This window comes from Nelumbo nucifera, chromosome 4 (genome assembly GCF_055504915.1).
Source record: "Nelumbo nucifera cultivar China Antique chromosome 4, China Antique-T2T, whole genome shotgun sequence".
In the NCBI taxonomy this organism is placed as follows: domain Eukaryota; kingdom Viridiplantae; phylum Streptophyta; class Magnoliopsida; order Proteales; family Nelumbonaceae; genus Nelumbo; species Nelumbo nucifera.
The window spans coordinates 50974997-50998510 of NC_142652.1; the positions used below are offsets into that span (position 1 = coordinate 50974997).

The following is a 23514-nucleotide window of genomic DNA, read 5'->3' on the forward strand; positions in this document are numbered from 1 at the left end:
TCAACAAATGGAATTTGCAAATACAAATCAAAATAAATTATTAATAAAATTGGGGTGCAACACGAGGACTTCCCAGGAGGTCACCCATTCAAGTACTACTCTCGCCCAAGCACACTTAACTTCGGAGTTCTGATGGGATCCGGTGCATTAGTGCTGGTATGATCGCACCCATTTAATTCATGCTCGCTTATATCTTTATGCACGATCTTGCTCCCCTCCATTAATTGTTTTAGATTTGAAAAAACTGTGTATGCAGCCTTCCTCCCTTGGTAACCGTGCACAAGCTCCTACGTGAGCAGAGTGTTTGTTTTTCAGATCTGCCGCACCCCCGGATAGATGCAATACTATCGCGGGGCCCACAATGCACGACGAATGCCAAAAGCCCGGTTTTTGCACGGTTCCCATTCAGTAATGACAATCGTGCCGCAAATGGTCCGAGTATCCGGCGCGTTGTTTGAGTTTCTATCGCCGAAACGACAAATGGAATTTGCAAATACCATATCGAAATAAAATATTAATAAAATTGGGGTGCAACACAAGGACTTCCCAGGAGGTCACCCATTCTAGTACTACTCTCGCCCAAGCACACTTAACTTCGGAGTCCTGATGGGATCCGGTGCATTAGTGCTGGTATGATCGCACCCGTTTAATTCATGCTCGCTTATATCTTTATGCACTATCTTGCTCCCCTCCATTAATTGTTTTAGATTTGAAAAAACTGTGTATGCAGCCTTCCTCCCTTGGTAACCGTGCACAAGCTCCTACGTGAGCGGAGTGTTTGCTTTTCAGATCTGCCGCACCCCTGGATAGATGCAATACTATCGCGGGGCCCACAATGCACGACGAATGCCAAAAGCCCGGTTTTTGCACGGTTCCCATTCAGTAATGACGATCGTGCCGCAAATGGTCCGAGTATCCGGCGCGTTGCTTGCGTTTGTCTCGCCGAAACGACAAATGGAATTTGCAAATACGATATCGAAATAAAATATTAATAAAATTGGGGTGCAACACGAGGACTTCCCAGGAGGTCACCCATCCTAGTACTACGCTCGCCCAAGCACACTTACCTTCGGAGTTCTGATGGGATCCGGTGCATTAGTGCTGGTATGATCGCACTCGTTTAATTCATGCTCGCTTAGATCTTTATGCACTATCTTGCTCCCCTCCATTAATTGTTTTAGATTTGAAAAAAATGTGTATGCAGCCTTCCTCCCTTGGTAACCGTGCACAAGCTCCTACGTGAGCGGAGTGTTTGCTTTTCAGATCTGCCGCACCTCCGGATAGATGCAATACTATCGCGGGGCCCACAACGCATGACGAATGCCGAAAGCCCGGATCTTGCATCGTTGCCATTCAGTAATGACGATCGTGCCGCAAATGGTCCGAGTATCCGACGCATTGTTTCCAGTTGTCTCCCAGAAACAACAAATGGAATTTGCAAATACAAATCAAAATAAAAGATTAATAAAATTGGGGTGCAACACGAGGATTTCCCAGGAGGTCACCCATTCTAGTACTACGCTCGCCCAATCACACTTAACTTCGGAGTTCTGATGGGATCCGGAGCATTAGTGCTGGTATGATCACACCCGTTTAATTCATGCTCGCTTAGATCTTTATGCATTATCTTGCTCCCCTCCATTAATTGTTTTAGATTTGAAAAAACTATGTATGAAGCCTTCCTCCCTTGGTAACCGTGCACAATCTCCTACGTGAGCGGATTGTTTGCTTTTCAGATCTGCCGCACCACCGGATAAATGCAATACTATCGCGGGGCCCACAATGCACGACGAATGCCGAATGCCTGGTTCCTGCATCGTTGCCATTCAGTAATGACGATCGTGACGCAAATGTTCCGAGTATCCGGCGCGTTGTTTGCGTTTGTCTCGCCGAAACGACAAATGGAATTTGCAAATACGATATCGAAATAAAATATTAATAAAATTGGGGTGCAACACGAGGACTTCCAGGGAGGTCACCCATCCTAGTACTACTCTCGCCCAAGCACACTTAACTTTGGAGTTCTGATGGGATCCGGTGCATTGGTGCTGGTATGATCGCACCCGTTTAATTCATGCTCGCTTAGATCTTTATGCACTATCTTGCTCCCCTCCATTAATTGTTTTAGATTTGAAAAAAATGTGTATGCAGCCTTCCTCCCTTGGTAACCGTGCACAAGCTCCTACGTGAGCGGAGTGTTTGCTTTTCAGATCTGCTGCACCTCCGGATATATGCAATACTATCGCGGGGCCCACAATGCATGACGAATGCCGAAAGCCCGGTTCTTGCATCGTTGCCATTCAGTAATGACGATCGTGCCGCAAATGGTCCGAGTATACGACGCATTGTTTCCAGTTGTCTCCCAGAAACAACAAATGGAATTTGCAAATACAAATCAAAATAAAATATTAATAAAATTGGGGTGCAACACGAGGACTTCCCAGGAGGTCACCCATTCTAGTACTACTCTCGCCCAAGCACACTTAGCTTCGGAGTTCTGATGGGATCCGGTGCAATTGTGCTGGTATGATCGCACCCGTTTAATTCATGCTCGCTTAGATCTTCATGCACTATCTTGCTCCCCTCCATTAATTGTTTTAGATTTGAAAAAAATGTGTATGCAACCTTCCTCCCTTGGTAACCGTGCACAAGCTCCTACGTGAGCGGAGTGTTTGCTTTTCAGATCTGCCGCACCTCCGGATAGATGCAATACTATCGCGGGGCCCACAATGCATGACGAATGCCGAAAGCCCGGTTCTTGCATCGTTGCCATTCTGTAATGACGATCGTGCCGCAAATGGTCCGAGTATCCGACGCATTGTTTCCAGTTGTCTCCCAGAATCAACAAATGGAATTTGCAAATACAAATCAAAATAAATTATTAATAAAATTGGGGTGCAACACGAGGACTTCCCAGGAGGTCACCCATTCAAGTACTACTCTCGCCCAAGCACACTTAACTTCGGAGTTCTGATGGGATCCGGTGCATTAGTGCTGGTATGATCGCACCCGTTTAATTCATGCTCGCTTATATCTTTATGCACGATCTTGCTCCCCTCCATTAATTGTTTTAGATTTGAAAAAACTGTGTATGCAGCCTTCCTCCCTTGGTAACCGTGCACAAGCTCCTACGTGAGCAGAGTGTTTGTTTTTCAGATCTGCCGCACCCCCGGATAGATGCAATACTATCGCGGGGCCCACAATGCACGACGAATGCCAAAAGCCCGGTTTTTGCACGGTTCCCATTCAGTAATGACAATCGTGCCGCAAATGGTCCGAGTATCCGGCGCGTTGTTTGAGTTTCTATCGCCGAAACGACAAATGGAATTTGCAAATACCATATCGAAATAAAATATTAATAAAATTGGGGTGCAACACAAGGACTTCCCAGGAGGTCACCCATTCTAGTACTACTCTCGCCCAAGCACACTTAACTTCGGAGTCCTGATGGGATCCGGTGCATTAGTGCTGGTATGATCGCACCCGTTTAATTCATGCTCGCTTATATCTTTATGCACTATCTTGCTCCCCTCCATTAATTGTTTTAGATTTGAAAAAACTGTGTATGCAGCCTTCCTCCCTTGGTAACCGTGCACAAGCTCCTACGTGAGCGGAGTGTTTGCTTTTCAGATCTGCCGCACCCCTGGATAGATGCAATACTATCGCGGGGCCCACAATGCACGACGAATGCCAAAAGCCCGGTTTTTGCACGGTTCCCATTCAGTAATGACGATCGTGCCGCAAATGGTCCGAGTATCCGGCGCGTTGCTTGCGTTTGTCTCGCCGAAACGACAAATGGAATTTGCAAATACGATATCGAAATAAAATATTAATAAAATTGGGGTGCAACACGAGGACTTCCCAGGAGGTCACCCATCCTAGTACTACGCTCGCCCAAGCACACTTACCTTCGGAGTTCTGATGGGATCCGGTGCATTAGTGCTGGTATGATCGCACTCGTTTAATTCATGCTCGCTTAGATCTTTATGCACTATCTTGCTCCCCTCCATTAATTGTTTTAGATTTGAAAAAAATGTGTATGCAGCCTTCCTCCCTTGGTAACCGTGCACAAGCTCCTACGTGAGCGGAGTGTTTGCTTTTCAGATCTGCCGCACCTCCGGATAGATGCAATACTATCGCGGGGCCCACAATGCATGACGAATGCCGAAAGCCCGGTTCTTGCATCGTTGCCATTCTGTAATGACGATCGTGCCGCAAATGGTCCGAGTATCCGACGCATTGTTTCCAGTTGTCTCCCAGAATCAACAAATGGAATTTGCAAATACAAATCAAAATAAATTATTAATAAAATTGGGGTGCAACACGAGGACTTCCCAGGAGGTCACCCATTCAAGTACTACTCTCGCCCAAGCACACTTAACTTCGGAGTTCTGATGGGATCCGGTGCATTAGTGCTGGTATGATCGCACCCATTTAATTCATGCTCGCTTATATCTTTATGCACGATCTTGCTCCCCTCCATTAATTGTTTTAGATTTGAAAAAACTGTGTATGCAGCCTTCCTCCCTTGGTAACCGTGCACAAGCTCCTACGTGAGCAGAGTGTTTGTTTTTCAGATCTGCCGCACCCCCGGATAGATGCAATACTATCGCGGGGCCCACAATGCACGACGAATGCCAAAAGCCCGGTTTTTGCACGGTTCCCATTCAGTAATGACAATCGTGCCGCAAATGGTCCGAGTATCCGGCGCGTTGTTTGAGTTTCTATCGCCGAAACGACAAATGGAATTTGCAAATACCATATCGAAATAAAATATTAATAAAATTGGGGTGCAACACAAGGACTTCCCAGGAGGTCACCCATTCTAGTACTACTCTCGCCCAAGCACACTTAACTTCGGAGTCCTGATGGGATCCGGTGCATTAGTGCTGGTATGATCGCACCCGTTTAATTCATGCTCGCTTATATCTTTATGCACTATCTTGCTCCCCTCCATTAATTGTTTTAGATTTGAAAAAACTGTGTATGCAGCCTTCCTCCCTTGGTAACCGTGCACAAGCTCCTACGTGAGCGGAGTGTTTGCTTTTCAGATCTGCCGCACCCCTGGATAGATGCAATACTATCGCGGGGCCCACAATGCACGACGAATGCCAAAAGCCCGGTTTTTGCACGGTTCCCATTCAGTAATGACGATCGTGCCGCAAATGGTCCGAGTATCCGGCGCGTTGCTTGCGTTTGTCTCGCCGAAACGACAAATGGAATTTGCAAATACGATATCGAAATAAAATATTAATAAAATTGGGGTGCAACACGAGGACTTCCCAGGAGGTCACCCATCCTAGTACTACGCTCGCCCAAGCACACTTACCTTCGGAGTTCTGATGGGATCCGGTGCATTAGTGCTGGTATGATCGCACTCGTTTAATTCATGCTCGCTTAGATCTTTATGCACTATCTTGCTCCCCTCCATTAATTGTTTTAGATTTGAAAAAAATGTGTATGCAGCCTTCCTCCCTTGGTAACCGTGCACAAGCTCCTACGTGAGCGGAGTGTTTGCTTTTCAGATCTGCCGCACCTCCGGATAGATGCAATACTATCGCGGGGCCCACAACGCATGACGAATGCCGAAAGCCCGGATCTTGCATCGTTGCCATTCAGTAATGACGATCGTGCCGCAAATGGTCCGAGTATCCGACGCATTGTTTCCAGTTGTCTCCCAGAAACAACAAATGGAATTTGCAAATACAAATCAAAATAAAAGATTAATAAAATTGGGGTGCAACACGAGGATTTCCCAGGAGGTCACCCATTCTAGTACTACGCTCGCCCAATCACACTTAACTTCGGAGTTCTGATGGGATCCGGAGCATTAGTGCTGGTATGATCACACCCGTTTAATTCATGCTCGCTTAGATCTTTATGCATTATCTTGCTCCCCTCCATTAATTGTTTTAGATTTGAAAAAACTATGTATGAAGCCTTCCTCCCTTGGTAACCGTGCACAATCTCCTACGTGAGCGGATTGTTTGCTTTTCAGATCTGCCGCACCACCGGATAAATGCAATACTATCGCGGGGCCCACAATGCACGACGAATGCCGAATGCCTGGTTCCTGCATCGTTGCCATTCAGTAATGACGATCGTGACGCAAATGTTCCGAGTATCCGGCGCGTTGTTTGCGTTTGTCTCGCCGAAACGACAAATGGAATTTGCAAATACGATATCGAAATAAAATATTAATAAAATTGGGGTGCAACACGAGGACTTCCAGGGAGGTCACCCATCCTAGTACTACTCTCGCCCAAGCACACTTAACTTTGGAGTTCTGATGGGATCCGGTGCATTGGTGCTGGTATGATCGCACCCGTTTAATTCATGCTCGCTTAGATCTTTATGCACTATCTTGCTCCCCTCCATTAATTGTTTTAGATTTGAAAAAAATGTGTATGCAGCCTTCCTCCCTTGGTAACCGTGCACAAGCTCCTACGTGAGCGGAGTGTTTGCTTTTCAGATCTGCTGCACCTCCGGATATATGCAATACTATCGCGGGGCCCACAATGCATGACGAATGCCGAAAGCCCGGTTCTTGCATCGTTGCCATTCAGTAATGACGATCGTGCCGCAAATGGTCCGAGTATACGACGCATTGTTTCCAGTTGTCTCCCAGAAACAACAAATGGAATTTGCAAATACAAATCAAAATAAAATATTAATAAAATTGGGGTGCAACACGAGGACTTCCCAGGAGGTCACCCATTCTAGTACTACTCTCGCCCAAGCACACTTAGCTTCGGAGTTCTGATGGGATCCGGTGCAATTGTGCTGGTATGATCGCACCCGTTTAATTCATGCTCGCTTAGATCTTCATGCACTATCTTGCTCCCCTCCATTAATTGTTTTAGATTTGAAAAAAATGTGTATGCAACCTTCCTCCCTTGGTAACCGTGCACAAGCTCCTACGTGAGCGGAGTGTTTGCTTTTCAGATCTGCCGCACCTCCGGATAGATGCAATACTATCGCGGGGCCCACAATGCATGACGAATGCCGAAAGCCCGGTTCTTGCATCGTTGCCATTCTGTAATGACGATCGTGCCGCAAATGGTCCGAGTATCCGACGCATTGTTTCCAGTTGTCTCCCAGAATCAACAAATGGAATTTGCAAATACAAATCAAAATAAATTATTAATAAAATTGGGGTGCAACACGAGGACTTCCCAGGAGGTCACCCATTCAAGTACTACTCTCGCCCAAGCACACTTAACTTCGGAGTTCTGATGGGATCCGGTGCATTAGTGCTGGTATGATCGCACCCATTTAATTCATGCTCGCTTATATCTTTATGCACGATCTTGCTCCCCTCCATTAATTGTTTTAGATTTGAAAAAACTGTGTATGCAGCCTTCCTCCCTTGGTAACCGTGCACAAGCTCCTACGTGAGCAGAGTGTTTGTTTTTCAGATCTGCCGCACCCCCGGATAGATGCAATACTATCGCGGGGCCCACAATGCACGACGAATGCCAAAAGCCCGGTTTTTGCACGGTTCCCATTCAGTAATGACAATCGTGCCGCAAATGGTCCGAGTATCCGGCGCGTTGTTTGAGTTTCTATCGCCGAAACGACAAATGGAATTTGCAAATACCATATCGAAATAAAATATTAATAAAATTGGGGTGCAACACAAGGACTTCCCAGGAGGTCACCCATTCTAGTACTACTCTCGCCCAAGCACACTTAACTTCGGAGTCCTGATGGGATCCGGTGCATTAGTGCTGGTATGATCGCACCCGTTTAATTCATGCTCGCTTATATCTTTATGCACTATCTTGCTCCCCTCCATTAATTGTTTTAGATTTGAAAAAACTGTGTATGCAGCCTTCCTCCCTTGGTAACCGTGCACAAGCTCCTACGTGAGCGGAGTGTTTGCTTTTCAGATCTGCCGCACCCCTGGATAGATGCAATACTATCGCGGGGCCCACAATGCACGACGAATGCCAAAAGCCCGGTTTTTGCACGGTTCCCATTCAGTAATGACGATCGTGCCGCAAATGGTCCGAGTATCCGGCGCGTTGCTTGCGTTTGTCTCGCCGAAACGACAAATGGAATTTGCAAATACGATATCGAAATAAAATATTAATAAAATTGGGGTGCAACACGAGGACTTCCCAGGAGGTCACCCATCCTAGTACTACGCTCGCCCAAGCACACTTACCTTCGGAGTTCTGATGGGATCCGGTGCATTAGTGCTGGTATGATCGCACTCGTTTAATTCATGCTCGCTTAGATCTTTATGCACTATCTTGCTCCCCTCCATTAATTGTTTTAGATTTGAAAAAAATGTGTATGCAGCCTTCCTCCCTTGGTAACCGTGCACAAGCTCCTACGTGAGCGGAGTGTTTGCTTTTCAGATCTGCCGCACCTCCGGATAGATGCAATACTATCGCGGGGCCCACAACGCATGACGAATGCCGAAAGCCCGGATCTTGCATCGTTGCCATTCAGTAATGACGATCGTGCCGCAAATGGTCCGAGTATCCGACGCATTGTTTCCAGTTGTCTCCCAGAAACAACAAATGGAATTTGCAAATACAAATCAAAATAAAAGATTAATAAAATTGGGGTGCAACACGAGGATTTCCCAGGAGGTCACCCATTCTAGTACTACGCTCGCCCAATCACACTTAACTTCGGAGTTCTGATGGGATCCGGAGCATTAGTGCTGGTATGATCACACCCGTTTAATTCATGCTCGCTTAGATCTTTATGCATTATCTTGCTCCCCTCCATTAATTGTTTTAGATTTGAAAAAACTATGTATGAAGCCTTCCTCCCTTGGTAACCGTGCACAATCTCCTACGTGAGCGGATTGTTTGCTTTTCAGATCTGCCGCACCACCGGATAAATGCAATACTATCGCGGGGCCCACAATGCACGACGAATGCCGAATGCCTGGTTCCTGCATCGTTGCCATTCAGTAATGACGATCGTGACGCAAATGTTCCGAGTATCCGGCGCGTTGTTTGCGTTTGTCTCGCCGAAACGACAAATGGAATTTGCAAATACGATATCGAAATAAAATATTAATAAAATTGGGGTGCAACACGAGGACTTCCAGGGAGGTCACCCATCCTAGTACTACTCTCGCCCAAGCACACTTAACTTTGGAGTTCTGATGGGATCCGGTGCATTGGTGCTGGTATGATCGCACCCGTTTAATTCATGCTCGCTTAGATCTTTATGCACTATCTTGCTCCCCTCCATTAATTGTTTTAGATTTGAAAAAAATGTGTATGCAGCCTTCCTCCCTTGGTAACCGTGCACAAGCTCCTACGTGAGCGGAGTGTTTGCTTTTCAGATCTGCCGCACATCCGGATAGATGCAATACTATCGCGGGGCCCACAATGCATGACGAATGCCGAAAGCCCGGTTCTTGCATCGTTGCCATTCAGTAATGACGATCGTGCTGCAAATGGTCCGAGTATCCGACGCATTGTTTCCAGTTGTCTCCCAGAAACAACAAATGGAATTTGCAAATACAAATCAAAATAAATTATTAATAAAATTGGGGTGCAACACGAGGACTTCCCAGGAGGTCACCCATTCAAGTACTACTCTCGCCCAAGCACACTTAACTTCGGAGTTCTGATGGGATCCGGTGCATTAGTGCTGCTATGATCGCACCCGTTTAATTCATGCTCGCTTATATCTTTATGCACTATCTTGCTCCCCACCATTAATTGTTTTAGATTTGAAAAAACTGTGTATGCAGCCTTCCTCCCTTGGTAACCGTGCACAAGCTCCTACGTGAGCAGAGTGTTTGTTTTTCAGATCTGCCGCACACCCGGATAGATGCAATACTATCGCGGGGCCCACAATGCACGACGAATGCCAAAAGCCCGGTTTTTGCACGGTTCCCATTCAGTAATGACAATCGTGCCGCAAATGGTCCGAGTATCCGGCGCGTTGTTTGAGTTTGTATCGCCGAAACGACAAATGGAATTTGCAAATACGATATCGAAATAAAATATTAATAAAATTGGGGTGCAACACAAGGACTTCCCAGGAGGTCACCCATTCTAGTACTACTCTCGCCCCAGCACACTTAACTTCGGAGTCCTGATGGGATCCGGTGCATTAGTGCTGGTATGATCGCACCCGTTTAATTCATGCTCGCTTATATCTTTATGCACTATCTTGCTCCCCTCCATTAATTGTTTTAGATTTAAAAAACTGTGTATGCAGCCTTCCTCCCTTGGTAACCGTGCACAAGCTCCTACGTGAGCGGAGTGTTTGCTTTTCAGATCTGCCGCACCCCTGGATAGATGCAATACTATCGCGGGGCCCACAATGCATGACGAATGCCAAAAGCCCGGTTTTTGCACGGTTCCCATTCAGTAATGACGATCGTGCCGCAAATGGTCCGAGTATCCGGCGCGTTGCTTGCGTTTGTCTCGCCGAAACGACAAATGGAATTTGCAAATACGATATCGAAATAAAATAATAATAAAATTGGGGTGCAACACGAGGACTTCCAGGGAGGTCACCCATCCTAGTACTACTCTCGCCCAAGCACACTTAACTTTGGAGTTCTGATGGGATCTGGTGCATTGGTGCTGGAATGATCGCACCCGTTTAATTCATGCTCGCTTAGATCTTTATGCACTATCTTGCTCCCCTCCATTAATTGTTTTAGATTTGAAAAAAATGTGTATGCAGCCTTCCTCCCTTGGTAACCGTGCACAAGCTCCTACGTGAGCGGAGTGTTTGCTTTTCAGATCTGCTGCACCTCCGGATATATGCAATACTATCGCGGGGCCCACAATGCATGACGAATGCCGAAAGTCCGGTTCTTGCATCGTTGCCATTCAGTAATGACGATCGTGCCGCAAATGGTCCGAGTATACGACGCATTGTTTCCAGTTGTCTCCCAGAAACAACAAATGGAATTTGCAAATACAAATCAAAATAAAATATTAATAAAATTGGGGTGCAACACGAGGACTTCCCAGGAGGTCACCCATTCTAGTACTACTCTCGCCCAAGCACACTTAGCTTCGGAGTTCTGATGGGATCCGGTGCAATTGTGCTGGTATGATCGCACCCGTTTAATTCATGCTCGCTTAGATCTTCATGCACTATCTTGCTCCCCTCCATTAATTGTTTTAGATTTGAAAAAAATGTGTATGCAACCTTCCTCCCTTGGTAACCGTGCACAAGCTCCTACGTGAGCGGAGTGTTTGCTTTTCAGATCTGCCGCACCTCCGGATAGATGCAATACTATCGCGGGGCCCACAATGCATGACGAATGCCGAAAGCCCGGTTCTTGCATCGTTGCCATTCTGTAATGACGATCGTGCCGCAAATGGTCCGAGTATCCGACGCATTGTTTCCAGTTGTCTCCCAGAATCAACAAATGGAATTTGCAAATACAAATCAAAATAAATTATTAATAAAATTGGGGTGCAACACGAGGACTTCCCAGGAGGTCACCCATTCAAGTACTACTCTCGCCCAAGCACACTTAACTTCGGAGTTCTGATGGGATCCGGTGCATTAGTGCTGGTATGATCGCACCCATTTAATTCATGCTCGCTTATATCTTTATGCACGATCTTGCTCCCCTCCATTAATTGTTTTAGATTTGAAAAAACTGTGTATGCAGCCTTCCTCCCTTGGTAACCGTGCACAAGCTCCTACGTGAGCAGAGTGTTTGTTTTTCAGATCTGCCGCACCCCCGGATAGATGCAATACTATCGCGGGGCCCACAATGCACGACGAATGCCAAAAGCCCGGTTTTTGCACGGTTCCCATTCAGTAATGACAATCGTGCCGCAAATGGTCCGAGTATCCGGCGCGTTGTTTGAGTTTCTATCGCCGAAACGACAAATGGAATTTGCAAATACCATATCGAAATAAAATATTAATAAAATTGGGGTGCAACACAAGGACTTCCCAGGAGGTCACCCATTCTAGTACTACTCTCGCCCAAGCACACTTAACTTCGGAGTCCTGATGGGATCCGGTGCATTAGTGCTGGTATGATCGCACCCGTTTAATTCATGCTCGCTTATATCTTTATGCACTATCTTGCTCCCCTCCATTAATTGTTTTAGATTTGAAAAAACTGTGTATGCAGCCTTCCTCCCTTGGTAACCGTGCACAAGCTCCTACGTGAGCGGAGTGTTTGCTTTTCAGATCTGCCGCACCCCTGGATAGATGCAATACTATCGCGGGGCCCACAATGCACGACGAATGCCAAAAGCCCGGTTTTTGCACGGTTCCCATTCAGTAATGACGATCGTGCCGCAAATGGTCCGAGTATCCGGCGCGTTGCTTGCGTTTGTCTCGCCGAAACGACAAATGGAATTTGCAAATACGATATCGAAATAAAATATTAATAAAATTGGGGTGCAACACGAGGACTTCCCAGGAGGTCACCCATCCTAGTACTACGCTCGCCCAAGCACACTTACCTTCGGAGTTCTGATGGGATCCGGTGCATTAGTGCTGGTATGATCGCACTCGTTTAATTCATGCTCGCTTAGATCTTTATGCACTATCTTGCTCCCCTCCATTAATTGTTTTAGATTTGAAAAAAATGTGTATGCAGCCTTCCTCCCTTGGTAACCGTGCACAAGCTCCTACGTGAGCGGAGTGTTTGCTTTTCAGATCTGCCGCACCTCCGGATAGATGCAATACTATCGCGGGGCCCACAACGCATGACGAATGCCGAAAGCCCGGATCTTGCATCGTTGCCATTCAGTAATGACGATCGTGCCGCAAATGGTCCGAGTATCCGACGCATTGTTTCCAGTTGTCTCCCAGAAACAACAAATGGAATTTGCAAATACAAATCAAAATAAAAGATTAATAAAATTGGGGTGCAACACGAGGATTTCCCAGGAGGTCACCCATTCTAGTACTACGCTCGCCCAATCACACTTAACTTCGGAGTTCTGATGGGATCCGGAGCATTAGTGCTGGTATGATCACACCCGTTTAATTCATGCTCGCTTAGATCTTTATGCATTATCTTGCTCCCCTCCATTAATTGTTTTAGATTTGAAAAAACTATGTATGAAGCCTTCCTCCCTTGGTAACCGTGCACAATCTCCTACGTGAGCGGATTGTTTGCTTTTCAGATCTGCCGCACCACCGGATAAATGCAATACTATCGCGGGGCCCACAATGCACGACGAATGCCGAATGCCTGGTTCCTGCATCGTTGCCATTCAGTAATGACGATCGTGACGCAAATGTTCCGAGTATCCGGCGCGTTGTTTGCGTTTGTCTCGCCGAAACGACAAATGGAATTTGCAAATACGATATCGAAATAAAATATTAATAAAATTGGGGTGCAACACGAGGACTTCCAGGGAGGTCACCCATCCTAGTACTACTCTCGCCCAAGCACACTTAACTTTGGAGTTCTGATGGGATCCGGTGCATTGGTGCTGGTATGATCGCACCCGTTTAATTCATGCTCGCTTAGATCTTTATGCACTATCTTGCTCCCCTCCATTAATTGTTTTAGATTTGAAAAAAATGTGTATGCAGCCTTCCTCCCTTGGTAACCGTGCACAAGCTCCTACGTGAGCGGAGTGTTTGCTTTTCAGATCTGCTGCACCTCCGGATATATGCAATACTATCGCGGGGCCCACAATGCATGACGAATGCCGAAAGCCCGGTTCTTGCATCGTTGCCATTCAGTAATGACGATCGTGCCGCAAATGGTCCGAGTATACGACGCATTGTTTCCAGTTGTCTCCCAGAAACAACAAATGGAATTTGCAAATACAAATCAAAATAAAATATTAATAAAATTGGGGTGCAACACGAGGACTTCCCAGGAGGTCACCCATTCTAGTACTACTCTCGCCCAAGCACACTTAGCTTCGGAGTTCTGATGGGATCCGGTGCAATTGTGCTGGTATGATCGCACCCGTTTAATTCATGCTCGCTTAGATCTTCATGCACTATCTTGCTCCCCTCCATTAATTGTTTTAGATTTGAAAAAAATGTGTATGCAACCTTCCTCCCTTGGTAACCGTGCACAAGCTCCTACGTGAGCGGAGTGTTTGCTTTTCAGATCTGCCGCACCTCCGGATAGATGCAATACTATCGCGGGGCCCACAATGCATGACGAATGCCGAAAGCCCGGTTCTTGCATCGTTGCCATTCTGTAATGACGATCGTGCCGCAAATGGTCCGAGTATCCGACGCATTGTTTCCAGTTGTCTCCCAGAATCAACAAATGGAATTTGCAAATACAAATCAAAATAAATTATTAATAAAATTGGGGTGCAACACGAGGACTTCCCAGGAGGTCACCCATTCAAGTACTACTCTCGCCCAAGCACACTTAACTTCGGAGTTCTGATGGGATCCGGTGCATTAGTGCTGGTATGATCGCACCCATTTAATTCATGCTCGCTTATATCTTTATGCACGATCTTGCTCCCCTCCATTAATTGTTTTAGATTTGAAAAAACTGTGTATGCAGCCTTCCTCCCTTGGTAACCGTGCACAAGCTCCTACGTGAGCAGAGTGTTTGTTTTTCAGATCTGCCGCACCCCCGGATAGATGCAATACTATCGCGGGGCCCACAATGCACGACGAATGCCAAAAGCCCGGTTTTTGCACGGTTCCCATTCAGTAATGACAATCGTGCCGCAAATGGTCCGAGTATCCGGCGCGTTGTTTGAGTTTCTATCGCCGAAACGACAAATGGAATTTGCAAATACCATATCGAAATAAAATATTAATAAAATTGGGGTGCAACACAAGGACTTCCCAGGAGGTCACCCATTCTAGTACTACTCTCGCCCAAGCACACTTAACTTCGGAGTCCTGATGGGATCCGGTGCATTAGTGCTGGTATGATCGCACCCGTTTAATTCATGCTCGCTTATATCTTTATGCACTATCTTGCTCCCCTCCATTAATTGTTTTAGATTTGAAAAAACTGTGTATGCAGCCTTCCTCCCTTGGTAACCGTGCACAAGCTCCTACGTGAGCGGAGTGTTTGCTTTTCAGATCTGCCGCACCCCTGGATAGATGCAATACTATCGCGGGGCCCACAATGCACGACGAATGCCAAAAGCCCGGTTTTTGCACGGTTCCCATTCAGTAATGACGATCGTGCCGCAAATGGTCCGAGTATCCGGCGCGTTGCTTGCGTTTGTCTCGCCGAAACGACAAATGGAATTTGCAAATACGATATCGAAATAAAATATTAATAAAATTGGGGTGCAACACGAGGACTTCCCAGGAGGTCACCCATCCTAGTACTACGCTCGCCCAAGCACACTTACCTTCGGAGTTCTGATGGGATCCGGTGCATTAGTGCTGGTATGATCGCACTCGTTTAATTCATGCTCGCTTAGATCTTTATGCACTATCTTGCTCCCCTCCATTAATTGTTTTAGATTTGAAAAAAATGTGTATGCAGCCTTCCTCCCTTGGTAACCGTGCACAAGCTCCTACGTGAGCGGAGTGTTTGCTTTTCAGATCTGCCGCACCTCCGGATAGATGCAATACTATCGCGGGGCCCACAACGCATGACGAATGCCGAAAGCCCGGATCTTGCATCGTTGCCATTCAGTAATGACGATCGTGCCGCAAATGGTCCGAGTATCCGACGCATTGTTTCCAGTTGTCTCCCAGAAACAACAAATGGAATTTGCAAATACAAATCAAAATAAAAGATTAATAAAATTGGGGTGCAACACGAGGATTTCCCAGGAGGTCACCCATTCTAGTACTACGCTCGCCCAATCACACTTAACTTCGGAGTTCTGATGGGATCCGGAGCATTAGTGCTGGTATGATCACACCCGTTTAATTCATGCTCGCTTAGATCTTTATGCATTATCTTGCTCCCCTCCATTAATTGTTTTAGATTTGAAAAAACTATGTATGAAGCCTTCCTCCCTTGGTAACCGTGCACAATCTCCTACGTGAGCGGATTGTTTGCTTTTCAGATCTGCCGCACCACCGGATAAATGCAATACTATCGCGGGGCCCACAATGCACGACGAATGCCGAATGCCTGGTTCCTGCATCGTTGCCATTCAGTAATGACGATCGTGACGCAAATGTTCCGAGTATCCGGCGCGTTGTTTGCGTTTGTCTCGCCGAAACGACAAATGGAATTTGCAAATACGATATCGAAATAAAATATTAATAAAATTGGGGTGCAACACGAGGACTTCCAGGGAGGTCACCCATCCTAGTACTACTCTCGCCCAAGCACACTTAACTTTGGAGTTCTGATGGGATCCGGTGCATTGGTGCTGGTATGATCGCACCCGTTTAATTCATGCTCGCTTAGATCTTTATGCACTATCTTGCTCCCCTCCATTAATTGTTTTAGATTTGAAAAAAATGTGTATGCAGCCTTCCTCCCTTGGTAACCGTGCACAAGCTCCTACGTGAGCGGAGTGTTTGCTTTTCAGATCTGCCGCACATCCGGATAGATGCAATACTATCGCGGGGCCCACAATGCATGACGAATGCCGAAAGCCCGGTTCTTGCATCGTTGCCATTCAGTAATGACGATCGTGCTGCAAATGGTCCGAGTATCCGACGCATTGTTTCCAGTTGTCTCCCAGAAACAACAAATGGAATTTGCAAATACAAATCAAAATAAAATATTAATAAAATTGGGGTGCAACACGAGGACTTCCCAGGAGGTCACCCATCCTAGTACTACTCTCGCCCAAACACGCTTAACTTCGGAGTTCTGATGGGATCCGGTGCATTAGTGCTGGTATGATCGCACCCGTTTAATTCATGCTGGCTTAGATCTTTATGCACTATCTTGCTCCCCTCCATTAATTGTTTTAGACTTGAAAAAACTGTGTATGCAGCCTTACTCCCTTGGTAACCGTGCACAAGCTCCTACGTGAGCAGAGTGTTTTCTTTTCAGATCTGCCGCACCCCTGGATAGATGCAATACTATCGCGGGGCCCACAATGCACGACGAATGACAAAAGCCCGGTTTTTGCACGGTTCCCATTCAGTAATGACGATCGTGCCGCAAATGGTCCGAGTATCCGGCGCGTTGCTTGCGTTTGTCTCGCCGAAACGACAAATGGAATTTGCAAATACGATATCGAAATAAAATATTAATAAAATTGGGGTGCAACACGAGGACTTCCCAGGAGGTCACCCATCCTAGTACTACTCTCGCCCAAGCACACTTACCTTCGGAGTTCTGATGGGATCCGGTGCATTAGTGCTGGTATGATCGCACTCATTTAATTCATGCTCGTTTAGATCTTTATGCACTATCTTGCTCCCCTCCATTAATTGTTTTAGATTTGAAAAAACTGTGTATGCAGCCTTCCTCCCTTGGTAACCGTGCACAATCTCCTACGTGAGCGGATTGTTTGCTTTTCAGACCTGCCGCACCACCGGATAAATGCAATACTATCGCGGGGCCCACAATGCACGACGAATGCCGAAAGCCTGGTTCCTGCATCGTTGGCATTCAGTAATGACGATCGTGACGCAAATGTTCCGAGTATCCGGCGCGTTGTTTGCGTTTGTCTCGCCGAAACGACAAATGGAATTTGCAAATACGATATCGAAATAAAATATTAATAAAATTGGGGTGCAACACGAGGACTTCCAGGGAGGTCACCCATCCTAGTACTACTCCCGCCCAAGCACACTTAACTTTGGAGTTCTGATGGGATCCGGTGCATTGGTGCTGGTATGATCGCACCCGTTTAATTCATGCTCGCTTAGATCTTTATGCACTATCTTGCTCCCCTCCATTAATTGTTTTAGATTTGAAAAAAATGTGTATGCAACCTTCCTCCCTTGGTAACCGTGCACAAGCTCCTACGTGAGCGGAGTGTTTGCTTTTCAGATCTGCCGCACCTCCGGATAGATGCAATACTATCGCGGGGCCCACAACGCATGACGAATGCCGAAAGCCCGGATCTTGCATCGTTGCCATTCAGTAATGACGATCGTGCCGCAAATGGTCCGAGTATCCGACGCATTGTTTCCAGTTGTCTCCCAGAAACAACAAATGGAATTTGCAAATACAAATCAAAATAAAATATTAATAAAATTGGGGTGCAACACGAGGATTTCCCAGGAGGTCACCCATTCTAGTACTACTCTCGCCCAAGCACACTTAACTTCGGAGTTCTGATGGGATCCGGTGCATTAGTGCTGGTATGATCACACCCGTTTAATTCATGCTCGCTTAGATCTTTATGCACTATCTTGCTCCCCTCCATTAATTGTTTTAGATTTGAAAAAACTATGTATGAAGCCTTCCTCCCTTGGTAACCGTGCACAATCTCCTACGTGAGCGGATTGTTTGCTTTTCAGATCTGCCGCACCACCGGATAAATGCAATACTATCGCGGGGCCCACAATGCACGACGAAAGCCCGGTTCTTGCATCGTTGCCATTCAGTAATGACGATCGTGCCGCAAATGGTCCGAGTATCCGACGCATTGTTTCCAGTTGTCTCCCAGAAACAACAAATGGAATTTGCAAATACAAATCAAAATAAATTATTAATAAAATTGGGGTGCAACACGAGGACTTCCCAGGAGGTCACCCATTCAAGTACTACTCTCGCCCAAGCACACTTAACTTCGGAGTTCTGATGGGATCCGGTGCATTAGTGCTGCTATGATCGCACCCGTTTAATTCATGCTCGCTTATATCTTTATGCACTATCTTGCTCCCCACCATTAATTGTTTTAGATTTGAAAAAACTGTGTATGCAGCCTTCCTCCCTTGGTAACCGTGCACAAGCTCCTACGTGAGCAGAGTGTTTGTTTTTCAGATCTGCCGCACCCCCGGATAGATGCAATACTATCGCGGGGCCCACAATGCACGACGAATGCCAAAAGCCCGGTTTTTGCACGGTTCCCATTCAGTAATGACAATCGTGCCGCAAATGGTCCGAGTATCCGGCGCGTTGTTTGAGTTTGTATCGCCGAAAAGACAAATGGAATTTGCAAATACGATATCGAAATAAAATATTAATAAAATTGGGGTGCAACACAAGGACTTCCCAGGAGGTCACCCATTCAAGTACTACTCTCGCCCAAGCACACTTAACTTCGGAGTCCTGATGGGATCCGGTGCATTAGTGCTGGTATGATCGCACCCGTTTAATTCATGCTCGCTTATATCTTTATGCACTATCTTGCTCCCCTCCATTAATTGTTTTAGATTTGAAAAAACTGTGTACGCAGCCTTCCTCCCTTGGTAACCGTGCACAAGCTCCTACGTGAGCGGAGTGTTTGCTTTTCAGATCTGCCGCACCCCTGGATAGATGCAATACTATCGCGGGGCCCACAATGCACGACGAATGCCAAAAGCCCGGTTTTTGGACGGTTCCCATTCAGTAATGACGATCGTGCCGCAAATGGTCCGAGTATCCGGCGCGTTGCTTGCGTTTGTCTCGCCGAAACGACAAATGGAATTTGCAAATACGATATCGAAATAAAATATTAATAAAATTGGGGTGCAACACGAGGACTTCCCAGGAGGTCACCCATCCTAGTACTACGCTCGCCCAAGCACACTTACCTTCGGAGTTCTGATGGGATCCGGTGCATTAGTGCTGGTATGATCGCACTCATTTAATTCATGCTCGTTTAGATCTTTATGCACTATCTTGCTCCCCTCCATTAATTGTTTTAGATTTGAAAAAAATGTGTATGCAGCCTTCCTCCCTTGGTAACCGTGCACAAGCTCCTACGTGAGCGGAGTGTTTGCTTTTCAGATCTGCCGCACCTCCGGATAGATGCAATACTATCGCGGGGCCCACAATGCATGACGAATGCCGAAAGCCCGGTTCTTGCATCGTTGCCATTCAGTAATGACGATCGTGCCGCAAATGGTCCGAGTATCCGACGCATTGTTTCCAGTTGTCTCCCAGAAACAACAAATGGAATTTGCAAATACAAATCAAAATAAATTATTAATAAAATTGGGGTGCAACACGAGGACTTCCCAGGAGGTCACCCATTCAAGTACTACTCTCGCCCAAGCACACTTAACTTCGGAGTTCTGATGGGATCCGGTGCATTAGTGCTGGTATGATCGCACCCGTTTAATTCATGCTCGCTTATATCTTTATGCACTATCTTGCTCCCCACCATTAATTGTTTTAGATTTGAAAAAACTGTGAATGCAGCCTTCCTCCCTTGGTAACCGTGCAGAAGCTCCTACGTGAGCAGAGTGTTTGTTTTTCAGATCTGCCGCACCCCCGGATAGATGCAATACTATCGCGGGGCCCACAATGCACGACGAATGCCAAAAGCCCGGTTTTTGCACGGTTCCCATTCAGTAATGACAATCGTGCCGCAAATGGTCCGAGTATCCGACGCGTTGTTTGCGTTTGTCTCGCCGAAACGACAAATGGAATTTGCAAATACGATATCGAAATAAAATATTAATGAAATTGGGGTGCAACACGAGGACTTCCAGGGAGGTCACCCATCCTAGTACTACTCTCGCCCAAGCACACTTAACTTTGGAGTTCTGATGGGATCCGGTGCATTGGTGCTGGTATGATCGCACCCGTTTAATTCATGCTCGCTTAGATCTTTATGCACTATCTTGCTCCCCTCCATTAATTGTTTTAGATTTGAAATAAATGTGTATGCAACCTTCCTCCCTTGGTAACCGTGCACAAGCTCCTACGTGAGCGGAGTGTTTGTTTTTCAGATCTGCCGCACCTCCGGATAGATGCAATACTATCGCGGGGCCCACAATGCATGACGAATGCCGAAAGCCCGGTTCTTGCATCGTTGCCATTCAGTAATGACGATCGTGCCGCAAATGGTCCGAGTATCCGACGCATTGTTTCCAGTTGTCTCCCAGAAACAAGAAATGGAATTTGCAAATACAAATCAAAATAAATTATTAATAAAATTGGGGTGCAACACGAGGACTTCCCAGGAGGTCACCCATTCAAGTACTACTCTCGCCCAAGCACACTTAACTTCGGAGTTCTGATGGGATCCGGTGCATTAGTGCTGCTATGATCGCACCCGTTTAATTCATGCTCGCTTATATCTTTATGCACTATCTTGCTCCCCACCATTAATTGTTTTAGATTTGAAAAAACTGTGTATGCAGCCTTCCTCCCTTGGTAACCGTGCACAAGCTCCTACGTGAGCAGAGTGTTTGTTTTTCAGATCTGCCGCACCCCCGGATAGATGCAATACTATCGCGGGGCCCACAATGCACGACGAATGCCAAAAGCCCGGTTTTTGCACGGTTCCCATTCAGTAATGACAATCGTGCCGCAAATGGTCCGAGTATCCGGCGCGTTGTTTGAGTTTGTATCGCCGAAACGACAAATGGAATTTGCAAATACGATATCGAAATAAAATATTAATAAAATTGGGGTGCAACACAAGGACTTCCCAGGAGGTCACCCATTCTAGTACTACTCTCGCCCCAGCACACTTAACTTCGGAGTCCTGATGGGATCCGGTGCATTAGTGCTGGTATGATCGCACCCGTTTAATTCATGCTCGCTTATATCTTTATGCACTATCTTGCTCCCCTCCGTTAATTGTTTTAGATTTGAAAAAACTGTGTATGCAGCCTTCCTCCCTTGGTAACCGTGCACAAGCTCCTACGTGAGCGGAGTGTTTGCTTTTCAGATCTGCCGCACCCCTGGATAGATGCAATACTATCGCGGGGCCCACAATGCACGACGAATGCCAAAAGCCCGGTTTTTGCACGGTTCCCATTCAGTAATGACGATCGTGCCGCAAATGGTCCGAGTATCCGGCGCGTTGCTTGCGTTTGTCTCGCCGAAACGACAAATGGAATTTGCAAATACGATATCGAAATAAAATATTAATAAAATTGGGGTGCAACACGAGGACTTCCCAGGAGGTCACCCATCCTAGTACTACGCTCGCCCAAGCACATTTACCTTCGGAGTTCTGATGGGATCCGGTGCATTAGTGCTGGTATGATCGCACTCGTTTAATTCATGCTCGCTTAGATCTTTATGCACTATCTTGCTCCCCTCCATTAATTGTTTTAGATTTGAAAAAAATGTGTATGCAGCCTTCCTCCCTTGGTAACCGTGCACAAGCTCCTACGTGAGCGGAGTGTTTGCTTTTCAGATCTGCCGCACCTCCGGATAGATGCAATACTATCGCGGGGCCCACAACGCATGACGAATGCCGAAAGCCCGGATCTTGCATCGTTGCCATTCAGTAATGACGATCGTGCCGCAAATGGTCCGAGTATCCGACGCATTGTTTCCAGTTGTCTCCCAGAAACAACAAATGGAATTTGCAAATACAAATCAAAATAAAATATTAATAAAATTGGGGTGCAACACGAGGATTTCCCAGGAGGTCACCCATTCTAGTACTACTCTCGCCCAAGCACACTTAACTTCGGAGTTCTGATGGGATCCGGTGCATTAGTGCTGGTATGATCACACCCGTTTAATTCATGCTCGCTTAGATCTTTATGCACTATCTTGCTCCCCTCCATTAATTGTTTTAGATTTGAAAAAACTATGTATGAAGCCTTCCTCCCTTGGTAACCGTGCACAATCTCCTACGTGAGCGGATTGTTTGCTTTTCAGATCTGCCGCACCACCGGATAAATGCAATACTATCGTGGGGCCCACAATGCACGACGAATGCCGAATGCCTGGTTCCTGCATCGTTGCCATTCAGTAATGACGATCGTGACGCAAATATTCCGAGTATCCGGCGCGTTGTTTGCGTTTGTCTCGCCGAAACGACAAATGGAATTTGCAAATACGATATCGAAATATAATATTAATAAAATTGGGGTGCAACACGAGGACTTCCAGGGAGGTCACCCATCCTAGTACTACTCTCGCCCAAGCACACTTAACTTTGGAGTTCTGATGGGATCCGGTGCATTGGTGCTGGAAAGATCGCACCCGTTTAATTCATGCTCGCTTAGATCTTTATGCACTATCTTGCTCCCCTCCATTAATCGTTTTAGATTTGAAAAAAATGTGTATGCAGCCTTCCTCCCTTGGTAACCGTGCACAAGCTCCTACGTGAGCGGAGTGTTTGCTTTTCAGATCTGCCGCACCCCTGGATAGATGCAATACTATCGCGGGGCCCACAATGCACGACGAATGCCAAAAGCCCGGTTTTTGCACGGTTCCCATTCAGTAATGACGATCGTGCCGCAAATGGTCCGAGTATCCGGCGCGTTGCTTGCGTTTGTCTCGCCGAAACGACAAATGGAATTTGCAAATACGATATCGAAATAAAATATTAATAAAATTGGGGTGCAACACGAGGACTTCCCAGGAGGTCACCCATCCTAGTACTACGCTCGCCCAAGCACACTTACCTTCGGAGTTCTGATGGGATCCGGTGCATTAGTGCTGGTATGATCGCACTCATTTAATTCATGCTCGTTTAGATCTTTATGCACTATCTTGCTCCCCTCCATTAATTGTTTTAGATTTGAAAAAAATGTGTATGCAGCCTTCCTCCCTTGGTAACCGTGCACAAGCTCCTACGTGAGCGGAGTGTTTGCTTTTCAGAT

General features: G+C 46.4%; 48 non-coding genes and 2 pseudogenes across 48 annotated transcripts; all 50 read right to left on the minus strand.

Moving 5' to 3' along the window:
* Positions 1-51: 51 nt before the first annotated feature.
* On the minus strand, positions 52-170 carry LOC148794114 (5S ribosomal RNA). The gene has a single exon (XR_016071741.1). It is a non-coding gene; the product is annotated as a 5S ribosomal RNA (ribosomal RNA).
* A 355-nt stretch (positions 171-525) lies between these two features.
* Positions 526-644, minus strand: LOC148794115 (5S ribosomal RNA). The gene has a single exon (XR_016074728.1). It is a non-coding gene; the product is annotated as a 5S ribosomal RNA (ribosomal RNA).
* A 355-nt stretch (positions 645-999) lies between these two features.
* On the minus strand, positions 1000-1118 carry LOC148794116 (5S ribosomal RNA). Its single transcript, XR_016068838.1, has one exon. It is a non-coding gene; the product is annotated as a 5S ribosomal RNA (ribosomal RNA).
* Positions 1119-1472: 354 nt separating this feature from the next.
* On the minus strand, positions 1473-1591 carry LOC148794117 (5S ribosomal RNA). The gene has a single exon (XR_016070255.1). It is a non-coding gene; the product is annotated as a 5S ribosomal RNA (ribosomal RNA).
* A 355-nt stretch (positions 1592-1946) lies between these two features.
* Positions 1947-2065, minus strand: LOC148794118 (5S ribosomal RNA). Its single transcript, XR_016069591.1, has one exon. It is a non-coding gene; the product is annotated as a 5S ribosomal RNA (ribosomal RNA).
* Positions 2066-2419: 354 nt separating this feature from the next.
* On the minus strand, positions 2420-2538 carry LOC148794119 (5S ribosomal RNA). The gene has a single exon (XR_016070958.1). It is a non-coding gene; the product is annotated as a 5S ribosomal RNA (ribosomal RNA).
* A 354-nt stretch (positions 2539-2892) lies between these two features.
* On the minus strand, positions 2893-3011 carry LOC148794120 (5S ribosomal RNA). Its single transcript, XR_016071742.1, has one exon. It is a non-coding gene; the product is annotated as a 5S ribosomal RNA (ribosomal RNA).
* A 355-nt stretch (positions 3012-3366) lies between these two features.
* Positions 3367-3485, minus strand: LOC148794121 (5S ribosomal RNA). The gene has a single exon (XR_016074729.1). It is a non-coding gene; the product is annotated as a 5S ribosomal RNA (ribosomal RNA).
* Positions 3486-3840: 355 nt separating this feature from the next.
* LOC148794122 (5S ribosomal RNA) lies at positions 3841-3959 on the minus strand. The gene has a single exon (XR_016068839.1). It is a non-coding gene; the product is annotated as a 5S ribosomal RNA (ribosomal RNA).
* A 354-nt stretch (positions 3960-4313) lies between these two features.
* On the minus strand, positions 4314-4432 carry LOC148794123 (5S ribosomal RNA). The gene has a single exon (XR_016071743.1). It is a non-coding gene; the product is annotated as a 5S ribosomal RNA (ribosomal RNA).
* Positions 4433-4787: 355 nt separating this feature from the next.
* LOC148794124 (5S ribosomal RNA) lies at positions 4788-4906 on the minus strand. The gene has a single exon (XR_016074730.1). It is a non-coding gene; the product is annotated as a 5S ribosomal RNA (ribosomal RNA).
* Positions 4907-5261: 355 nt separating this feature from the next.
* LOC148794125 (5S ribosomal RNA) lies at positions 5262-5380 on the minus strand. The gene has a single exon (XR_016068841.1). It is a non-coding gene; the product is annotated as a 5S ribosomal RNA (ribosomal RNA).
* A 354-nt stretch (positions 5381-5734) lies between these two features.
* LOC148794126 (5S ribosomal RNA) lies at positions 5735-5853 on the minus strand. The gene has a single exon (XR_016070256.1). It is a non-coding gene; the product is annotated as a 5S ribosomal RNA (ribosomal RNA).
* Positions 5854-6208: 355 nt separating this feature from the next.
* LOC148794127 (5S ribosomal RNA) lies at positions 6209-6327 on the minus strand. The gene has a single exon (XR_016069592.1). It is a non-coding gene; the product is annotated as a 5S ribosomal RNA (ribosomal RNA).
* Positions 6328-6681: 354 nt separating this feature from the next.
* LOC148794128 (5S ribosomal RNA) lies at positions 6682-6800 on the minus strand. The gene has a single exon (XR_016070959.1). It is a non-coding gene; the product is annotated as a 5S ribosomal RNA (ribosomal RNA).
* Positions 6801-7154: 354 nt separating this feature from the next.
* On the minus strand, positions 7155-7273 carry LOC148794129 (5S ribosomal RNA). The gene has a single exon (XR_016071744.1). It is a non-coding gene; the product is annotated as a 5S ribosomal RNA (ribosomal RNA).
* A 355-nt stretch (positions 7274-7628) lies between these two features.
* On the minus strand, positions 7629-7747 carry LOC148794130 (5S ribosomal RNA). Its single transcript, XR_016074731.1, has one exon. It is a non-coding gene; the product is annotated as a 5S ribosomal RNA (ribosomal RNA).
* A 355-nt stretch (positions 7748-8102) lies between these two features.
* Positions 8103-8221, minus strand: LOC148794131 (5S ribosomal RNA). The gene has a single exon (XR_016068842.1). It is a non-coding gene; the product is annotated as a 5S ribosomal RNA (ribosomal RNA).
* A 354-nt stretch (positions 8222-8575) lies between these two features.
* On the minus strand, positions 8576-8694 carry LOC148794132 (5S ribosomal RNA). The gene has a single exon (XR_016070257.1). It is a non-coding gene; the product is annotated as a 5S ribosomal RNA (ribosomal RNA).
* Positions 8695-9049: 355 nt separating this feature from the next.
* On the minus strand, positions 9050-9168 carry LOC148794133 (5S ribosomal RNA). The gene has a single exon (XR_016069593.1). It is a non-coding gene; the product is annotated as a 5S ribosomal RNA (ribosomal RNA).
* A 354-nt stretch (positions 9169-9522) lies between these two features.
* On the minus strand, positions 9523-9641 carry LOC148794134 (5S ribosomal RNA). The gene has a single exon (XR_016074875.1). It is a non-coding gene; the product is annotated as a 5S ribosomal RNA (ribosomal RNA).
* Positions 9642-9996: 355 nt separating this feature from the next.
* Positions 9997-10115, minus strand: LOC148794135 (5S ribosomal RNA). The gene has a single exon (XR_016075320.1). It is a non-coding gene; the product is annotated as a 5S ribosomal RNA (ribosomal RNA).
* Positions 10116-10469: 354 nt separating this feature from the next.
* LOC148794136 (5S ribosomal RNA) lies at positions 10470-10588 on the minus strand (annotated as a pseudogene).
* Positions 10589-10942: 354 nt separating this feature from the next.
* On the minus strand, positions 10943-11061 carry LOC148794137 (5S ribosomal RNA). Its single transcript, XR_016070960.1, has one exon. It is a non-coding gene; the product is annotated as a 5S ribosomal RNA (ribosomal RNA).
* A 354-nt stretch (positions 11062-11415) lies between these two features.
* LOC148794138 (5S ribosomal RNA) lies at positions 11416-11534 on the minus strand. Its single transcript, XR_016071745.1, has one exon. It is a non-coding gene; the product is annotated as a 5S ribosomal RNA (ribosomal RNA).
* Positions 11535-11889: 355 nt separating this feature from the next.
* LOC148794139 (5S ribosomal RNA) lies at positions 11890-12008 on the minus strand. The gene has a single exon (XR_016074732.1). It is a non-coding gene; the product is annotated as a 5S ribosomal RNA (ribosomal RNA).
* A 355-nt stretch (positions 12009-12363) lies between these two features.
* LOC148794140 (5S ribosomal RNA) lies at positions 12364-12482 on the minus strand. The gene has a single exon (XR_016068843.1). It is a non-coding gene; the product is annotated as a 5S ribosomal RNA (ribosomal RNA).
* Positions 12483-12836: 354 nt separating this feature from the next.
* Positions 12837-12955, minus strand: LOC148794141 (5S ribosomal RNA). Its single transcript, XR_016070258.1, has one exon. It is a non-coding gene; the product is annotated as a 5S ribosomal RNA (ribosomal RNA).
* A 355-nt stretch (positions 12956-13310) lies between these two features.
* On the minus strand, positions 13311-13429 carry LOC148794142 (5S ribosomal RNA). The gene has a single exon (XR_016069594.1). It is a non-coding gene; the product is annotated as a 5S ribosomal RNA (ribosomal RNA).
* A 354-nt stretch (positions 13430-13783) lies between these two features.
* On the minus strand, positions 13784-13902 carry LOC148794143 (5S ribosomal RNA). The gene has a single exon (XR_016070962.1). It is a non-coding gene; the product is annotated as a 5S ribosomal RNA (ribosomal RNA).
* A 354-nt stretch (positions 13903-14256) lies between these two features.
* On the minus strand, positions 14257-14375 carry LOC148794144 (5S ribosomal RNA). The gene has a single exon (XR_016071747.1). It is a non-coding gene; the product is annotated as a 5S ribosomal RNA (ribosomal RNA).
* Positions 14376-14730: 355 nt separating this feature from the next.
* LOC148794145 (5S ribosomal RNA) lies at positions 14731-14849 on the minus strand. The gene has a single exon (XR_016074733.1). It is a non-coding gene; the product is annotated as a 5S ribosomal RNA (ribosomal RNA).
* A 355-nt stretch (positions 14850-15204) lies between these two features.
* Positions 15205-15323, minus strand: LOC148794146 (5S ribosomal RNA). Its single transcript, XR_016068844.1, has one exon. It is a non-coding gene; the product is annotated as a 5S ribosomal RNA (ribosomal RNA).
* A 354-nt stretch (positions 15324-15677) lies between these two features.
* On the minus strand, positions 15678-15796 carry LOC148794147 (5S ribosomal RNA). The gene has a single exon (XR_016070259.1). It is a non-coding gene; the product is annotated as a 5S ribosomal RNA (ribosomal RNA).
* Positions 15797-16151: 355 nt separating this feature from the next.
* On the minus strand, positions 16152-16270 carry LOC148794148 (5S ribosomal RNA). Its single transcript, XR_016069595.1, has one exon. It is a non-coding gene; the product is annotated as a 5S ribosomal RNA (ribosomal RNA).
* A 354-nt stretch (positions 16271-16624) lies between these two features.
* On the minus strand, positions 16625-16743 carry LOC148794149 (5S ribosomal RNA). The gene has a single exon (XR_016071310.1). It is a non-coding gene; the product is annotated as a 5S ribosomal RNA (ribosomal RNA).
* A 355-nt stretch (positions 16744-17098) lies between these two features.
* Positions 17099-17217, minus strand: LOC148794150 (5S ribosomal RNA). Its single transcript, XR_016074818.1, has one exon. It is a non-coding gene; the product is annotated as a 5S ribosomal RNA (ribosomal RNA).
* Positions 17218-17572: 355 nt separating this feature from the next.
* LOC148794151 (5S ribosomal RNA) lies at positions 17573-17691 on the minus strand. Its single transcript, XR_016069378.1, has one exon. It is a non-coding gene; the product is annotated as a 5S ribosomal RNA (ribosomal RNA).
* Positions 17692-18045: 354 nt separating this feature from the next.
* Positions 18046-18164, minus strand: LOC148794152 (5S ribosomal RNA). The gene has a single exon (XR_016072178.1). It is a non-coding gene; the product is annotated as a 5S ribosomal RNA (ribosomal RNA).
* Positions 18165-18511: 347 nt separating this feature from the next.
* Positions 18512-18630, minus strand: LOC148794153 (5S ribosomal RNA). Its single transcript, XR_016074877.1, has one exon. It is a non-coding gene; the product is annotated as a 5S ribosomal RNA (ribosomal RNA).
* A 355-nt stretch (positions 18631-18985) lies between these two features.
* LOC148794154 (5S ribosomal RNA) lies at positions 18986-19104 on the minus strand. Its single transcript, XR_016074841.1, has one exon. It is a non-coding gene; the product is annotated as a 5S ribosomal RNA (ribosomal RNA).
* A 355-nt stretch (positions 19105-19459) lies between these two features.
* On the minus strand, positions 19460-19578 carry LOC148794155 (5S ribosomal RNA). Its single transcript, XR_016068845.1, has one exon. It is a non-coding gene; the product is annotated as a 5S ribosomal RNA (ribosomal RNA).
* A 354-nt stretch (positions 19579-19932) lies between these two features.
* LOC148794156 (5S ribosomal RNA) lies at positions 19933-20051 on the minus strand. The gene has a single exon (XR_016071748.1). It is a non-coding gene; the product is annotated as a 5S ribosomal RNA (ribosomal RNA).
* A 355-nt stretch (positions 20052-20406) lies between these two features.
* On the minus strand, positions 20407-20525 carry LOC148794157 (5S ribosomal RNA). Its single transcript, XR_016069596.1, has one exon. It is a non-coding gene; the product is annotated as a 5S ribosomal RNA (ribosomal RNA).
* A 354-nt stretch (positions 20526-20879) lies between these two features.
* Positions 20880-20998, minus strand: LOC148794158 (5S ribosomal RNA). The gene has a single exon (XR_016074878.1). It is a non-coding gene; the product is annotated as a 5S ribosomal RNA (ribosomal RNA).
* Positions 20999-21353: 355 nt separating this feature from the next.
* LOC148794159 (5S ribosomal RNA) lies at positions 21354-21472 on the minus strand. The gene has a single exon (XR_016075321.1). It is a non-coding gene; the product is annotated as a 5S ribosomal RNA (ribosomal RNA).
* A 355-nt stretch (positions 21473-21827) lies between these two features.
* Positions 21828-21946, minus strand: LOC148794160 (5S ribosomal RNA). The gene has a single exon (XR_016069426.1). It is a non-coding gene; the product is annotated as a 5S ribosomal RNA (ribosomal RNA).
* A 354-nt stretch (positions 21947-22300) lies between these two features.
* LOC148794161 (5S ribosomal RNA) lies at positions 22301-22419 on the minus strand. The gene has a single exon (XR_016072179.1). It is a non-coding gene; the product is annotated as a 5S ribosomal RNA (ribosomal RNA).
* A 355-nt stretch (positions 22420-22774) lies between these two features.
* Positions 22775-22893, minus strand: LOC148794162 (5S ribosomal RNA; annotated as a pseudogene).
* Positions 22894-23248: 355 nt separating this feature from the next.
* Positions 23249-23367, minus strand: LOC148794163 (5S ribosomal RNA). Its single transcript, XR_016068847.1, has one exon. It is a non-coding gene; the product is annotated as a 5S ribosomal RNA (ribosomal RNA).
* Between the last annotated feature and the right edge of the window lie 147 nt (positions 23368-23514).